This window comes from Temnothorax nylanderi, unplaced genomic scaffold (genome assembly GCF_030848795.1).
Source record: "Temnothorax nylanderi isolate EJ_2023f unplaced genomic scaffold, tnyl_v1.0 TNYL_tig0178_pilon, whole genome shotgun sequence".
NCBI lineage: Eukaryota > Metazoa > Arthropoda > Insecta > Hymenoptera > Formicidae > Temnothorax > Temnothorax nylanderi.
This window is the reverse complement of record NW_027249240.1, coordinates 122,617-137,500: the sequence shown is the minus strand read 5'-3', so window position 1 is coordinate 137,500 and position 14,884 is coordinate 122,617. Positions and strand designations below refer to the sequence as shown.

The 14,884-nt window shown below is 40.6% G+C and overlaps 1 long non-coding RNA gene across 1 annotated transcript; it reads left to right on the top strand.

The window, feature by feature from the left end:
- The first annotated feature begins 3,409 nt into the window (after positions 1-3,409).
- On the top strand, positions 3,410-11,930 carry LOC139778291 (uncharacterized). The gene is made up of 4 exons (XR_011719534.1): positions 3,410-3,571; positions 4,235-4,448; positions 4,525-4,624; positions 11,820-11,930. It is a non-coding gene; the product is annotated as an uncharacterized lncRNA (long non-coding RNA).
- Positions 11,931-14,884: the final 2,954 nt, after the last annotated feature.

Genomic DNA, 14,884 nt, shown 5'->3' with positions numbered 1-14,884 from the left:
AGGAAATGAGAAGAGTGAGGATTACCAGAATTTGGTTGAAGAGTTGTTGAAAAATTTTAAAAAGTTAGGTTGCTTGATGAATCTCAAATTGCACTTCCTACATTCTCATCTTAACTACTTTCCTGAAAACCTTGGAGACTACAGTGAAGAACAAGGAGAACGATTCCATCAAGATATACGTGAAATGGAATTTCGATACCAAGGAAGATGGGATATCAACATGATGGCAGATTACTGTTGGACACTAAAGAGAGAAACGAATCAGAATGGGAAGAAGAGAAAGAGAAACCCACTGCATAGGTCATTTGAAGAGAAAAGAGTTCGTTACAATAGAAGAACAGTATAAGAAGAACATCAAAGTAAACCTGATTCCGTACAATTTGTTCTGAAGTAATTCATATCCATGACATTTCCTTAATGGATTTTTTACTATTCACGAATTTCAATTTTTTTTTATTTGTGATTTTGCCAAATTTTTTAGTAATGGAGCTCAACAGACTTCAGATTCGGAATCAGCGCATTAAAATACAAAAGAAACACACTTGATCTGGGTCAGAAAAAATTTTTCCGAATTTTCTCGCACTGGTTAACGTGATTTTTGGCTATTTTTAGCTATTTTTTGCGATTTACTCGAAATTTTGAGGGTGTTTGGGCTAAACGGACTTCAGATTCGGATTCAGCGCGTCAAAATACATAAAGATAGGTGGGTTTGGTCAAAATTACAGACCACTTTTTTTATTTTGTGTGCCTGTGTTATTAGTTTCGAAGATATAAACGTTCAAAGTGTGACATGTTTTCGTTGCATAGTCGCGTTCAATTGTTTCATCCGTGGGTACACTCCCTACCGCGGAGAAAGACGTAGTTCTACGTCAAAATTAGTATATATGAATTTTGTCCATTAAGCTATATGTTAGTGGACCGCTCCGGTTTTCGCGCGCTGCGCCGAGGAAAGCACAAAATAAGAATCAGCTTCCTTGGTTAATGTAACACGAGTCAATTTATTTAAAGATGATTACAATGTCATACGCTTCGCGTTACAATGTCGCACTCGCTATTTCACAACGCAGTACTCGCTACGATTCGACTCCGGTTTCTCGATATCGACCAGTGTCGCGTACGGATTTTGTTGGCTCACTGACTGTCCCGGCAGGAGCAGGCAAGGAATCGCGGCCGGAGCTTCGCGTTAGGCCGCGAGGAATGTCGTGACGTGAGATCCGCTGATTGGCTCCAAATCGTCTAGCGAACAGACTATTGGGCGCGGTACGTGCGATCACGCGATGTACACCTGCGAGCCGTTTGCTCGAGAAAAGACCAAAAAAAAGGGGGGAACGTAAAAATTCGCGGTTTGGAGCATCTTTCGAGCGTTCTCGAAAGATACTCGCTTTCACTTTGGAATATTTAATTCTCAACACGAATATTCGATTCTCAACACTATACCTATATAACTTTTATTACAGTTTTTATAAACTATATATCTAAGCAATACCTAGTCTAGGTAATTTACAGTATCTAGATTTACAAAATCTAGTTTAATATTGTAATTAAGCCTAGTATATATAAGTCAAGTCTTACATATATTTGCAACAGCTTCTATATTAATCACCAAATACAAGATTATTATTTTTATGATATATATAAGTTATAAATTCTCATGTTTAGTTTTACTTTTTCATAATAGGTATCTAAAGAAGCAAATTATCCTAATAAGTCATGTGAGCTTCTTGGAGTTAAAAAATTACGATTGGAGTTGGCTGCGAAACATACAAGCATTATTCCTCCTGAAGATCCTATTCTTGTCGAAGTTAAAAAGTATTTACATATGTCAGAATCTATTATCGAAGATCCTCTACAATGGTGGAATAAAATGAAGTTGTCACTGCCGAATTTGTACAAATTGGTATGCTGCATTTATGCCATACCGATTACAAGTTCAGCATCTGAATGCGCGTTTTCTTCTGCAGGTTTGCTTATCACAGCAAAACGTTCTTCGTTAACACACCATCAAAATCTAATAAAATATTATTTATTTACGGTAATTTCAAATTAATAAAAGATATGTATTTAAAGTCAGTAAAATAAGTTTTACATTAAGTATATTATTCATATTATTTATACAACTTAATATGTGAGGAAATATTTAATAAGTAAGAGAGAAAGAAGTCTGATATCTGATGGTTATACAGTTGAATTACATTTTATTTTTGTTGCGTATGATGGTCAGGAATAACATTTTAAGATAAATTTTATTTTCTTTTGTGAAAAAAAGACATTAGTAATGCTAATGAAATGATCGTATTTTGAAAACAAGTGCTGAGTATTTATTGTTTGCTATTTTTGTTTATTTCGATAAATTATCACCCGCCAATTCCGCCGCCGCTGAAAAAGAAAATTATATTATATAAATATATTATATATATATATATATATATATATATATATATCTGTTTCTATATAATCCATATTTGTAACTTCGTAATTAATACGATATTTACAATACATGTGCACACGCAAAGCTTTTTCTTCAAATAAACAATCACAACAATTCACTACCATTCACTATTGCGCTGTTCATAAAGCCTGTAAACGCTAACGCTATTAATGCACTACCTCGGAAGGAAGAGCGTTGGTAGCGAGCAGTTATGACGTATAACACTACCCAGTGAGAAAGCTAATATCGAAACGATGTCGAAACGATGTCGAAATTAGCTTAAACATCGAAATTAGCTCGAAAACGCTGACAAAGGTAAGAAAAGTCAACGTTCGTTTGAATTTCGACATATTTTCGAGTAATCTTAAATAAACTGACATGAATAATAGACAGCCACTCCTGTTACTGTTTTGTTCAATTTTACTGTTGTAACTCTGTGCACATTCGTTTATATGTAAAATCTCGATACGAGATCGAAATGATATCAATATAATACTACAATTCGATGTTGAAAATACTCATCGATTCGACGAGTCATTTTTTACTTACTGGAATAAATGATTTCGAGTTTTGTTTTTTAGATTTGTTATTGCGCTAAGATCATTTCTTATAATTAACGTTGCTGTCTTGCTGGAATTTAGAAATAAATTGTGCAAATATTGATAAATATTAATATTGATAAAGGTCTTCTACTAGTATTGTATTGTTGCAAATATTACATATCTACTAGTATTGTTGCAAATATTACATAATACATAATTGCAACATTCCCAATTTTATCCAGATTTCGTCATATAATCTTTATAATCTTTTCTTATCATGGTACGGTATATCGATATACTGCGGTTGATGATCGTGTATCGATATAGTATATCGATTGCCGGGATCGCCCATTCCTAACCTAATCTCGGTGCATTTGGCGGCATGTGGACGTAGCGGTTTGTATGGTGGTTATAATTGTCACTTATTGGCCTTATAATAGCTTGGACATATCGCAATGGACAACGAAGATAGACCAGTGAGTAATACCAATATTATCTTATACCCTTCGTTACTTATTATTTTAAGGTAACGCCCGGTCCGTGGCTCAGGTTATACCGACGGCGGGGACAAGGGCGGCGATTCAGGATGGATGTGATGAAGGTGAAGAAAAGGGTAAACCTCGATGAAACGCGTAACGATACTTTATTATCAGGATACACGCGGGAAGCGACCGAGCCACGCGGACGCTTTCCGCATGTGTCCTGATAATAAAGTATTACACTATCGTAATAAAATACATTCTTTTGTACTCGTAAGAATATGCATATCGGTCGGACAGACAGCGTTTTAAATTGAGTCCCATAAAATTCCTCTCTAGCATTTATTATTATCCACACAGCCATACATGTGCGTACACATATATACATACACATACTTGTCTCTTCTTTAGTTTCATGACCAGTTAATCTTTGTTATAATACAATTTAATGATATACATTACCTTCGATATCTGCAATTTTCTAATTAGAAAAAGCAACTAAAATAATCTTATTTGTTTCATTGAATATTGTGTGGTACAGAGTACGAATAATTAGTCTTGTGTTAAAATAGGAGTGTGAAAATTAATTTGCTTGCAGCAAGTATATATATAAACATACATGGTGTATGTGCAATTTTATATATTTTTCTATTATATTTAATATTATATATTTTTCTAATTAGTTAGGTACGCCTATTGGATTTTTATTCTATATTCTCATTTTTTACCAATATTATTTTTGCTTTGTAATGCTTTAGATTGTAATGCTTTTCTTGTCTTTACAGTTTGTTGTGTTTAAATTTGCTGACATTAATGGTGATAGTGATGACGTACTGTATGATGTTGGCATAAGCAAATGGGTGAAAAGTTGTGAAGAAAATATGAATGGAATAATAAAATGGCCTCCCAAAACTGTGAATGCGGGACTTTTAGCACGTAAGAACAAAGGCTCAGAGAACGATTGGAAAGAATTCTCTATTCATATCAAGGGATATTATGGTTAGTTTCACTTCTTTTTGTTTCTTTCAAGAAGTTTTATAGTATATTTTTTAAACTATTCAGTATTCATATAAAGGACTATTAACTCGATAATACTCTGGCATCAAAGTTCAGTCTACAAGGTCACGGAAACAAGAGACGCTTTGATACTCTGAAACTGTGGGATGTTGTTCAAGGTAAAATCATTATCAAATTATAATTTCCAAGGAAAGTTAACCAGGAGGGGGAATAAAAATATATTTCTTTGTAATATTTGAGAATAAGTGGAATGTATCTCCTAAGTTAGTCTTTTTTTTAGAATTGAAATAAATTACTTGTCAATACAATTGTAACTTTTAGTAAAATCTTGTTTTTTACGGAAATTTATATACATTGACTTTAAGAGGGTAAGAGGGAGGGAGGGAGGGAGAGAGAGAGAGTGAGAGTGAGAGAGAGAGAGAGAGAGAGAGAGAGAGAATCAGAATCAGAATCATTATTTATTAGACGCTCTGGGACTACGTCCCCTAAAGCGTCAAAACTAAATTACAAAAAGAGTAACAAAATTAAATATAAGACATTCATGCATTCATACATAAGAACTACAAATGAAAATATAAGTATAGAAAGTACATAAAATATAAGTAAAGAAAGTACAGATATTATAAATGAGACGTGTTACCGAAGAACTTAGCGCATACAACTAAAAAGAAATAGCCATAACTGAAGGATGAATTACGAAAACTACAAGATAAAGGGTGGTTTACATAAGAATCTCAAGGAACGCTCAGATCTACCGACAGAAGTCTCAATCACCTAAAGATGAAAACAGGAATTCATATAGTTTGGTCTTGAATGAGCCGATACATGTCGCGTTGCGAATGTCAGAAGGGAGAGAATTCCACAGCTCGGCAGCGGAGAAACTGAAAGATCGCTTATAGAATTCAGTACGGCAGAGCGGAAGGTTTAGGGCATCATTCGGAGCTCTAGTATTGCGCTGCATGCTTTCATGCCTAAAAGTGAAATTGCTGTAGATAACTTCCGGTTTTTTCTTCTTGAGTACCGAGAATGTCAAGTTGCCCACGAAATACGACCGCCTAAGATCGATCTTGAGCCAGCCCAATCTGACAAAGTACGGAGTGATGTGTTCATCACGCTTTAAGCTGAAGATGAAGCGGACACTTCTGTTCAGAGCTCTCTGCAGACGCAGGTTATGCTGCCCTGTGATGTTAGTGAGAACCGTACAGCAGTAGTCAAATTGAGGAAGCATTAAGGCAGAGACAAGCTTCACCCGAAGTGGGACTGGGAGGAGTTGCCTGCAAAGTTTAAGCTGATAGAGAGCCGAATTCACTTTGGAGATCGTTTTAGTCGCCTGTCTTTCCCATGAGAGAGCGCTGTTGATTGTGACACCCAAGTACTCCACCGAATCCGAGAAAGGGATCGCGGATTCTCCAACACGAACCTGAGGCACAGAGTCCAGATCGATGCTCCTTACAAAGCGCAGTGTTCCCAAGATCATCGCCTTTGTCTTCCCAGGGTTGATCGTAAGCTTGTTGACGACAGCCCACTGTACGATCCTCTCTATATCCTCATTAATCCTCCCAATAGCGTCAGAAAGAAGCCCCGGCTCCGCATGCAAATAGATCATAAGATCATCCGCATAAAAATTATACTTGCAGTGCCGCAGTATATCTCCGAAACCCACCAGGTAGAGGAGAAAAAGGATCGGTCCGAGAACAGAACCCTGAGGTACTCCCTTTCGAACAGTTCTCTCATTCGACGGCATCCCAGTGGACGGATCGCGTACCGCCTGTCTTCTATTGGTTAAGTAGGAACAAAGCCAACGCAAGGTAGAACAAGCAAAGCCCAGATTCATGGCCTTGCCAATCAAGGTGTCATGACAGACATTGTCAAAGGCCTTAGAGAAGTCAAAAAATACGGCTATCGTGATCCTCCTCCTATCCGCAGCCAGCCTGACCTCGTCCAAGACCCTTATGAGCGAGAGAGAGAGAGAGAGAGACTGTGGAAAGATTTAAGGACTGTAGGAATAGAGTGAGTTACATTCAATGCTATATGTATATATCTTTTCACTTTGATATTTTGAATTATTAGACTTTTTCGATCGGATACATTATAACTAAATGTTTCTGCTTCCTGACTAGTGATTATAGTTAAGGAAATGTCAATAATGTATCAGATAAGCATCTTACAGCTTATATTTATTTTATTTTTCTCTCATCTTTATCAAAAATGTTTGGTGATTGTTATTGAAGTGAAAAAGATATACCTGACGTTGAATGTATATGGGGATTTTTTTGACATTGTTTTATTATGCTTTTGAGAAGTTTTAATTAATAAATATTAGTTTATATCTACAATAATCGTCACATTGATTGGCGATAATGTCATCTTATCTTTTTCGTTATTATTTTTTTTGTGACATGTACTGTTTTTAATTTAAGTCTTATTCTTTTGCTTTCTACCCAGTGAGAAACGATACATCGGATCGACGTCGATTCGATATCGATCCTATCAGATCTCATCGATGCGGTTCTGCAGGTTGTTGAACATCGATAGTTTCAAATATTTCGAGGTTATTTCGATGTTATGATAACTTTGCAAACAATCTGTTTTGGTAGCATGTAGCAATATAATATAATATTTTCTTTCAAGATTTTCAATGTTTTTCATGTTTGTCCATTATCAACGATTCGATATCGGTTCGATATCGATTCGACTTATGAGATGAAAAGAACTAAATTGTTTCCTGAATCGAAGAAAACTGAAAATTATTGTGTTTTAAATTATACATTAACCAAGTATGCGGTCTAATATATATATTTATATATATATTTATATATAATTTATATAAATTTATATAAATTATATATACACATATATATATATATATATATATCATATAATGTCCATTTTAGAAAAGGATTATATACATTTATATATATGTTGTTATATGAAAAATTTGTTGCCGGGGATTACGTTTTTCAATGAGAAAAACGAGTTATGGTAACGATAAGTTACTTTTTTTAGTGAGAATAATGAGTTATTATTATATTATTAATTAATTATAAATTTATTTTAAAAATATTATAAACATTTAAAATATATTAATATAACATATTCTTAAAATATATTGGGACAACTTCGCCGAATAATTAAGAATCATGCATGATGTACGCAATCAAATCGTTGTTGAAACGATGTCGAATCGATGTCGATTTGAACTCTTTGACATCAATTTGACATAGTTTCGACATCAATTCGATTACTATTTCCCACTAGTTAGAGACGGAGCACGCGCTCTGAATATGTTTCGAGTGCAATTTCATGTGAGAAGGCATTTTCATGTCGTGAGTATGGTTAATACTAGGTGCGCAACTAAGTTTCCGGGTTTCACACTGTGACGTGACATTAGTCACGTCCCCGGCCCGGATGGTAGCTCGGCCGAGGTGGGCGTCAAGGGTGGTGCCTCCACCCGAGCGGACGAGGCGTAGAGCTATCGATAGGCTAGGTTTTTGTAAGAATTGCAGGTTAGGAGCGAGGGTGCGGAGCAGATGGCCAGGAGGAGCAATGTAACGGCGTGAAGCCGCACCGCGGGATTATGCAGGTGGCCAGCCAGAAACTCACCCAGGAAGGTCGGCCGACGGTCGGGCCGCGCTGGGGCCCATAGCCGGGGTAGCGAGCGCTTAGCACGAGGGGCGCGTAGCCCGCAACAACAGATGACGGCCCGGGACACGGAGGGACCGAGGAGGGGGACGCCCCGACGAAGGTCCCCGTCCCACGATGAAACCACTACCGGGATTCCGCCACCGGTCGACAGGCCATGGCCCGTCCAGCCTGGTCGTCGACGGACCGGTCCTCGAGTCGCGGCCAGGACAGCCGGACTCGATGCGGATTTAAAACACCCGCCGGTAGGTGGAGGCGCCTGCGAGAGGCGCCCGGGAGGGCGCAGCAGGAGTCGGGCGCGGCAGGCGCGCGAGGCGGCGATTGGGCAAGGCGCCGGAAGTCGGGCGCGGCGATCGCGCGATCGGCGGTGGTGCACCCCCGGCGCGCAGGCGCGGGCCCAGCGTGGTCCCGCCGGAACGAGGAGAATCGAGAGAAATTACTGTCGTGCGGACCGAGCTGGAGAACGGTGCCACCCAGCCCCTACGAGCGATCCGGAAGAAGGCTGCCGGCGAAAAAGATTGTAAGGCCACTGCTCACGCATCCAAGTAAGATCGCTGCGATACCGAGGCCCTCCCGGTAGTCGTGTTGTGCCGCGAGAATGTATCCGTATTAGCGTATCGAGAGAAATACCGCGGGAGGGCCCGGCCGAGAGGACGAGAGTGTACAGCCCGTCTCGGGGATTCGGAAGTGCGGCCGCCGACAGTCAGCGTTTCGTAATTTCCGTGTAATTTGAGTCGTCTCGTTTCGTGTGATTTGTGACGCGTTTAGTTTCGTGATATCGTTGTGAGACCGGGAGCGTTTAAGGTGTCGTGAGATTTTCGTGAGATAGTTGTGAGGATTCGGGGGAGTTTCGCGAACGGGAAGATGCGCCGGGCGTAATCGAGCCGTTCTAGGCGGGGTGCTCATCGCGCGACCTGGCACCGTATCATCGCGGGGCCGGAGCGTGGCCTCCGCGTGATCGCGTCGCGGCGTGCGGGGCACCGTGTTTGTCGTATTGCGGACCTCGCGAGGCTTCGTGCGGGAAGGCCGAGGTCAATCGCGGGGTCAATCGGGGACTCGCGTAATCCGAAGGGATTCGCGGTCATTTTGTATAAAGTATCGCTCGCGTTATCGTGTCGTGTGTCGTTGCGTTGTTCACGTACCGTTCTGTGTAAAGTATCGCTCGCGTTATCGTGTCGTGTGTCGTTGCGTTGTTCACGTATCGTTCCGTGTAGAGTATCGTCCGCGTGTTAATGTATTGTTTGAGTAAACTGTATCGCCCGTAGGAGCGTATCCTTCTCGCGTCAATGTGCCGTCTCGCGCAAAGTATCGTGTCGCGTTAGAATATTGCAGAGTAGTGTGTCGCGTGAGGGTATCGTCGCGTAAGGTCGCGTTAATGTACCGTCCCGCATAAGAAATCCTGCGGAAGACCATACTTCTTTGCCTATTAAATATATTTGTTAATTAATTGGTTTATTTTTTTGTGTGTCGATTGCGCTGCGCTCCCTCTCCTCCCTTCACCCGAGACCCACTCGCGGTCTCGCGTATGGACCACACGCCTGAGATATTTCGCGTTTATTTCGAGTAACGTGGTGCGCGTATTCGCACCTGGCGCCCATTACCGTAATAGAGAGAATTCGGGAAATAATTTTGAGGAAAGCGACGGCGCGCTCCTCCACGGCCGGCGAGACCGTGAGGACATCGTCGTCGTCGTTATAACACATAGATGGCACCAATAACACATGTACTCGACTTACATGTCTGAAGTTGTCTGAAGTTATAGCTTGGACATCTGTTAACAATAACCAGTCGTTATATAAACACATATCGCAACGCAAAAATATTTTTTCTAACAACGGAGATGTCGAGTTTTGTGCCAAATAAACAGCATTTGCGGGAAGCTTTGCTTTTCTGCTTTAACTTGAAAAAAAAATGCAGCTGAAGCACGTCGTTTGCTTGAGGAGGCCTACGGCGAACATGCACCATCGAAAACTACCTGTGAAGATTGGTTTAAACGCTTCAGAAGTGGCGATTTCGACACTGAGGACAAGGAGCGCTCCGGAAGACCAAAAACAATTGAGGACGCCGATCTGCAAGCGTTATTGGATGAAGATGATACGCAAACACAAGATCAACTTGCGGAGGCATTAAACATGACTCACCAAGGTATTTCCAAACGTTTACATGCCATGGGAAAAATTCAAAAAGAAGGAAAATGGGTGCCGCATGAGTTGACTGAGAGACAGATGGAAAATCGAAGAGCCACTTCCGAAATTTTGCTTTTGCGGCATGAAAGAAAGAGTTTTCTTCATCGAATTGTTACTGGCGATGAGAAGTGGATATATTTAGGGAATCCCAAACGCAAAAAATCGTGGCTTTCACCTGGTGAAGAATCAACATCGACGGCACGGCCAAATCGTTTTGGAAAGAAGACAATGCTCTGCGTTTGGTGGGACCAGAAAGGAATCGTGTACTATGAGCTGCTGAAACCGGGCGAAACTGTCAATGGGCATCGCTACCGACAACAACTGATCAATTTAAACCATACATTGCTCGAAAAACGGCCAGAATGGGGCACGAGACACGAACGAGTGATATTGCAGCACGACAACGCTCCGTGCCATCGCAGTTCCATCGTCCAGGACACCATCAAAACGCTGAAATGGGATCTGCTACCGCACCCGCCGTATTCGCCAGACCTGGCGCCTTCCGATTATCACTTGTTCCGGTCGATGGCGCATGGCTTGGCTGGGCTACACTTGACCAATTTCGAAGAAGTGCAAAATTGGTTGGATAAATGGTTTCGGTCCAAAGACGCGTCGTTTTATTGTCGCGGTATTCATGTATTGCCAGAGAGATGGCGAAAATGTATAGCTAGGGAGAGACGATACTTTGAATAAACCATTTTTTGTATTTCTCTTAAAATTTTCCATTTTTTATTGATCAAAAAAACCCGGAAACTTAGTTGCGCACCTAGTACACACATCAAGACTGTCATTATTCTATTATTCTGTCAATAGGCCTATTTGTAATGAGCCGGCACTGGTTTCTGACATTCACCCGACATTAAGAAAAAATTATATTTGTATATCCGATTTAAAATTTTATTACTTTTTTTAAACTAAATTTGTTTCTTAAGAATTTTTGAAAAATTATATATTTGTGCTGGTTATGACACATGTAGACTATATATAACACTTACATCAAATTAAAAAGTAGTCTACCACGTAAGACGGTTGGCTCACGATCCAGAGGTCCCGAGTTCGAATCCCATTAAGGTAAGTGTGTTTTTCAAGTACGAGAAAATATTTATAATCATAGGTTGCATCTTAAGAAACAAATTTAGTTAAAAAGTAGTAATAAAATTTCAAAATAAATATAATTTTTTTTTATGTCGGGTGAATTTCCTCATTAGAGTTCAAATTGACATCGATTCGACATTGTTTCGACATTGATTCGATTGCTATATTTTTCATAAATATCAAATAATTCTTCAAACAAAGAGGTTGGAATCCCTCCGTTTGCAGACTCTATTATGACATCAAAAAACGTTATAAAAGCGCTCTAGTTATCATACGAAATATATCGATTTTTCAAAGATTTCGATATCGATGAATGTCAAAGCTGTGACCACCTGAATACCGAAATTGATGTGAAGATCGATTTTATATTGATATCGAGATTTCGATATCTAATCGACGTCGATCCGATGTATCATTTCTCACTGGGTAGGAGCTCTTCTAATCAAATTTGACATCTGTGACATTTCTGTAGCAGAGAAAAGTGCTGCAAAGTGGCTAATCAACAGCTCATGGAGAAAGCAGGAGGATGGTTCTTTTGGGAAAAGGACTGAACGTGTCTCTGAGTCTTCAAGGGAGAAAAAGAAGTCAACATAATAAGATTAATAAGGCTATTATTAGCAGATTATATTTGTCGTACTTAATGCTTGTGTCGTGGATTATTGCTTGTGTCGTATATATCATTCATGTCGTATATGCTGCTCGTGCATTATTTAAGCAGATGTTTGTAAGCTTATTTAAGCAGATGTTTGAACAATTTTACTTGTTCTTTTTTGTGGAATAAATAGATTTCTGGAAATGCTGCAAATCCTTCCAAGTTTTACAGTCCTCACATTAGCAATATAGGCCCATCTACAGTACCTGCGGCTGCACTGTAGTATATTAAATTTGCACTACTTTTGATATCAAAAATTATTCGAAATTTAGCTGTTTTTGATGTCGAAAATTATTTGAAATCGAGCTGATTTCGATGTCGAAATTGAGCTGATTTCGATGTCGAAAATTTCTCGAAATCAAGACCGTCTGAATCTTGAAACGATGTTGGATTTCGATGACCATATTTCGATATCATTTCGATATTATTTCGACTTTTTATTTCTCACTGGGTACCAGTAATAACGTCACGACAGCGTTTGGTAGCGCTATCATAGAGCTCCGCGAACAGCCAGTAGCGCTAGGTAGCGCTAATAGCGTCTCCCCGAACGCACCTAGAGTGTGTGCGTACAACCATAGCAAAAAGTTCCCCTCTCCAGAGAGGCACTGCGTACAGCAGTCTTTCTCGCTCGGCGCGCGGAACTTTTGAGAGGGATTATACCAAGAGAACGTCCTTAAGCAGTAAAACTTAAGCAGTGAGCAAATCAGCCAATCACAGTCAAGAACTAAGATAAAACGTAAGCGGTAGCAAATCCATATCGCTGATTTCCTTACTGCTTACGTCTTACTACTTAAGTTTTTCTATGTGCCCGGGCCTTAATTCGAGTAACGGAACACCGTGATACATTGCCCGTTCGTGAATGCATCATAATCTCGTATATCTCGCGTCGCGTAAATTAGCGGTCGGCAATCACGATTCTTCGTCGTGCAAATTAATGCAGTTTAACTTTCGCGAAATTTACGAGTTTGATACCGTACTGCGCGTGCTATATTTAATGTCAATATCGCGTAACATGGTCGCTCTTTGTCATCCTAATACTATTATCCCGCGGCTCGGTCCATTCGGAAACGCGTCTCTGCGGTTCCATCCCGATGTCTCTCTCAGGAGGATATCGTAATGATCGACTGTCATTTTAGCGGGATTAAAGTAAAAATCGGCAGTCGATCCGTTTTATTTTTTTATAGAGAAAGCGAGGCCGACTTTTCGCGTCGTAAGCGAAAGGAGGGCGATTTTGCGGATGCAAAGAGACGGAAGGCTCTGCTCCCTGCTTTGTCGCCTTTCCAACGGAGCGACACAAGTCGACACAAATATAGTTTTGTCTTTGTTATTCATTGATAGAACGATGTTAGTGTCGACTTGTGTCGCTTGCTGGAAATAAGTTCCCTTTATATCCGAATCAAGGACCGACCGCGGGGGCTCTAGACGTAGCTTTCTATATTCTTCTACAACCTTGTTGTTTTCAGCCGACTGCGTTATGAGCAGAACGGACAATAATGATCGAGGAAAAGAAAGAGAGGGTTATGAGAAATAAAACTCGTCGCGTCGCGTAAAAAATCCACGGTGCGGTCTTGCTTCGCGTATACTTAGCGCGAGATACTATAATAGCGTGTCTCTTGATAAGTATTTTGAAAGATTTTCTTCTTTTTTTCTTTTGCTTCTTCATAGAGGAAGCTTTGTGATAGTGAAAAAAAATTTTTTCGAGATTTTGATGGAAATAGGTTTAGAATGTTCCAAAATGTCGAGAAATCACATTAGTAGAAAATGTCCGGAAGTATGTATGTATGTGTGTGTGTGTGTACGGATTTTTGTACATGCATCTACTTCTACAATTTTTTAGATACTGGGCTGAAATTTTGCACACAAATAGAGTATCATAGAAAGTATGTTCTCCTCTAATTTTCTTAAAATCCATCAAACGGTATGGATTTTAGGGGGGTTTTCATTTTTTAGAAAAATGTGTTTTACGCTGTAACTTTCTCAATATTTGAGATATCGGTCTATTTTTAATTCTATTATATTCTTCAGTCTTTTCTACTCCTATTTCATACATAATTTTTTAAGATTTGGTTAATTAGTTCTTGAGTTACTGTTCCGTAATTTTCGCGATCGCGAATCGATACCGTACAGTGACGCCATCAAGCAGTCGCCCTCCGAACGAAGGGATCTCGCACCGCTCCCCGCGTCAACCCTCACCGAGAAGTCGCGTTCAACGCGTATCGATCCGGTCATGCCGTGATCGCATGATCGTAAAACTGCGGATAATTGGTCGACACGCGTCGCGCGCCCGAAAGCTCTCGAAACGCGAGAGCTCCGGGCTGAGTGGAAGTCTAGCTTTGCTCCGGTTCACGAGGTTGTACACCGCCGTGCTTCCGTTATCTCTTGCTCCGTTTCACGCGGTCTAACACATACCGTCGTGCACACGAGTCAACCGCTCATCGAGAGCCCCGCTAATTACCGCGCCGTTCGAGCGTGCGGCCATTCACCCTCGCCCCCGCGAGCGGTGAACTCCACGTGTAAGTCGCCCTGAGCGCCTCGCCATTGTGAACATTCTCGCGTCTTGCTCCAAAGACAGGCGTGATAACTGCATACGCCGCCAGTGCGTGACAGTAAAGTGCTACATGCGCATCGCGCCCTAGAAGCGCCTTCGCATCCAACGAACAGTTCTACGTCACGTGCCACCCATCGCTGAACCACGTGCGCGCGAGTGCCACGCTCGTAAACGATAGCGTTCGCTTCATTTGTACTCTATGTGAATAAAGTTATTGTTGTGCAGTCCTTCTGAAAACTGTGTCGTTAATTTCACGTGCCCGTCGGATCCCTGTCGGGGTCGAACGCAGCCCCAG